This window comes from Octopus bimaculoides, chromosome 4 (assembly GCF_001194135.2).
Source record: "Octopus bimaculoides isolate UCB-OBI-ISO-001 chromosome 4, ASM119413v2, whole genome shotgun sequence".
NCBI classification, from domain to species: domain Eukaryota; kingdom Metazoa; phylum Mollusca; class Cephalopoda; order Octopoda; family Octopodidae; genus Octopus; species Octopus bimaculoides.
This window is the reverse complement of record NC_068984.1, coordinates 35,259,865-35,263,312: the sequence shown is the minus strand read 5'-3', so window position 1 is coordinate 35,263,312 and position 3,448 is coordinate 35,259,865.

Sequence of the window (3,448 nt, the reverse complement as noted above, 5' to 3'; positions counted from 1 at the left end):
CTACCACGTTAGATTACATATTTGTAAATACTCCATTCCGTAATAATGTTTCCCATCGTATAATTTACTCTTTGAAAAACATAACTAAAATTTCATTCTGGAATTTCTCATTATCATATAATTATTTTATAAAGAGCAAATAAACGTTATAATTAGATATACTAAAAAATAAAAAAAATAAAAGTGATATTTAAATAATCTTTTCTTTCAAGAAATCTGTATAATATTTTAGTTATGAGACACGATTACCAATAAATGTTTCGAACGTGTCGAACTTGAATTTTCATCACTTAATCAATTATCTTTCGTCCTTAGATTGAAATACATTCATCGAGAGAAAAACAATTTCTCAATGGTTTACTATTTTTATTGTTTACATTTACTATAACACTTTTTCAAATTGGAGTCGGAAACAAATAGACTCATGAAACGTATAGTTATGCACGAGAAAACGAGCATAATTTTTTCCAATCTTATCTTGAATTAATTCTTCTTCATTTTTTGCATAATATATTCTCTCCTCTAGTTTCAGAGATTTTATTTGCATATATATTGTTTGATAGTATGTTTGAGTTTTACATCTTTTTTCTATAAAATCTACAATTGATATTTGTTTTGTGCAAACTAATGAAATTTAAAATCACTACAAATATCACTTCTAAAAGATCGTGTTTAAAATTCTTAATCGCAATATTTGCGGTATTTGATTAGAAACACATACAAACAGATTATATATATATATATATATATATATATATATATATATATATATATGTGTATGTGTATATATATATATATATATATACATACATACATATATGTGTGTGTTTTTGGATGTGTGCATATATGAAGATATGCGTGTGTGTGTATATCGACACACACACACACACACACACACATATATATATAGACATATATATTACCAATGCATATATATATATATTACTAATATACATATGTGTCCATATATATTTATATATACACATAAACATTTATATATATACATATATATTGCTTAGACATTATAAATGCATATACGCATCTCTCTTTTGTCTACATATATAAACGCACATATGTATATGTAAATATGCATGCACATGTGTGTGTGTGAGTGTATGAGTGTGCGAATATGTATAGGTAATCTAATTATATCTTTCATGGCTGAAATTAAATTCCATTCATTTTCCCTTTGCAATATTCGGTCATATTTTGATATTTAGTGTGTACTTTTTTGAAATCTCTTATATTGATAACACCACTAGGATAAATACAGTGTTAAGGAAATATACATTTGCAACGCAACGTTTATATATACTCGTCAGATGGCAATATAATTACATAAACATTAAACATTAAGCAAGATTTTCTGCTTCGAATAAAGTAAGACTTTGCATACAAAATATTTTCACGAAATAGGCGCAGGCGTGGCAGTATGCTATGTAGCTTGCTTCTCAACCACCTGGTTCCGTGTTCATGCTACCTTGAAAAAGTATCTTCCACTATAGCCTCGGGCCGACAAAAACCTTGTGAGTGGACCCAAATTGCAAGCATCCCATGTTATATATGTGTATGTGTGTGTGTGTTTGTGTGTGTGTTTGTGTGTGTGTGGGTGCGTGCGTGTGTGTACTTATGTGAGTGCTTCTGTGTCTGTGTATTTATGTCTCCGTAACAAAAGAGACGGAGAGAATGAGTACTAGACTTACAAAGAATAAGTCCTGGGCTCCACTTCTTCGTCTAAAAGACTTTAAGCTGGTGTTTCAGCATGGCCGCAGGCAACCAACTGAAAATAATAAAAAAATAAAAGAATAAGCGAAAAATACACACTATCTCTGTACAAAATCTATTATAATGCTAATTGCATTCTCATTAATATATACTTCACATTGAATATTTTTAAAATTTTCTAAAGCTATTCATATTGGAATATTTATAAATCAACGTATTAAAATATTACCGTCGAATATAGTGATATTAATTTTGGAGTGTTTAATTGTAATGCGAAACAAATGACGATAATACTTGTGGAAACATGGCATTGTATAATTGTAACGTAAAGCAAAAATAATAAAACGAAACGCTCTGTGGACTGATAGTTCGTTTCTTATCCATATGAACTCTGCTTCATTTTAAGTAGAATTTATTAGCATTATTGTAAGTTAAAATTCCACGCTCGAAGTTACAATCTAATGCTTTTGAAAGTCATAATTTGGAAATGAAATATGATGCAGAAATTTTTTCTGCAAATAAAGAGAAGAGGGATAAAACAGGGTGAACTTCATCAATTACAGTAACTTCATACATATCAAGGGATCTTCTGAAATAAATAATGAGTTTGGGTGTCGGAGTATTAAGTGAAATGATAAACAGCGGGAAACACTACAGTACATGGATTTACCAAAGAAATAGATATGAAATTTGGTTTAGAAAAATGTGCCAAAGCAAACCTGAAAAGAGGAAGACTTAGTTAAGAGTAGTAACATCACACTAGATAAAGCCAATGAAACAAGTGAATTAGACAAAAGCCAGACATACAAATATTTAGGTATCAATGAACTAGATAGGATTCAACACACAAAAATGAAAGAGAAAATAAGAAAAGCTATATATACAAAATACAGAAGGTGGTAGAGGCCTTATACAGCTGGGAAACTATTATAAAATAACCACCATAGGACTGCAAAAATACCAACTTCAGAAGCAAGGAAAACAAAACGAGCAAAACAAAAAAATGTTTTCAGTATTTAAGGAAGCTGACAAATACAAACAAGAAATCATACTAACAAATAATAATAATAATAATAATAATAATAATAATAATAATAATAATAATAATAATAATAAGAAGAAGAAGAAGAAGAAGAAGAAGAAGAAATGGTGGTATGAAACTAAAATAAAATACCCGCAGAGACACAAAAATGTGTCTCTTAGGGACAACCAGGATTATCAGGAGGGTTCTAAGCGCTTAAAATTCTTCTGAAAACTTGCGGATACCTAAGATTAGAGGTAGGAAACCGCTATCCACATAACTCTTACCGGGAATAACACAGAACATGAACCAAACCAAAATAATAAAACACTACTGATCGTTAAAATCATGATAAAATCATAATGCAAATATAGTAATCAAATAATAAAAACAATAAATTCGTTTAAAATATTATGATGAAAGATTCTTGCTTAGTATACCTAAAAATAATAATAAATTAATTAATATTTGATTCTCAGAAATTTTAATTGGAATTCCTAAAATTGATAAAGATTATGACATTTATTGATAATTATTCTAATATGCCAAAATTTAATATTGCTGTAGATTACATTTTCATAGAAATAATAATGAGGCCTAATATTTATATATGCTATGGATACATGCGTACACACACACACACACACACACACACACACACACACACACACATACGCACACACACACACACACACACACACA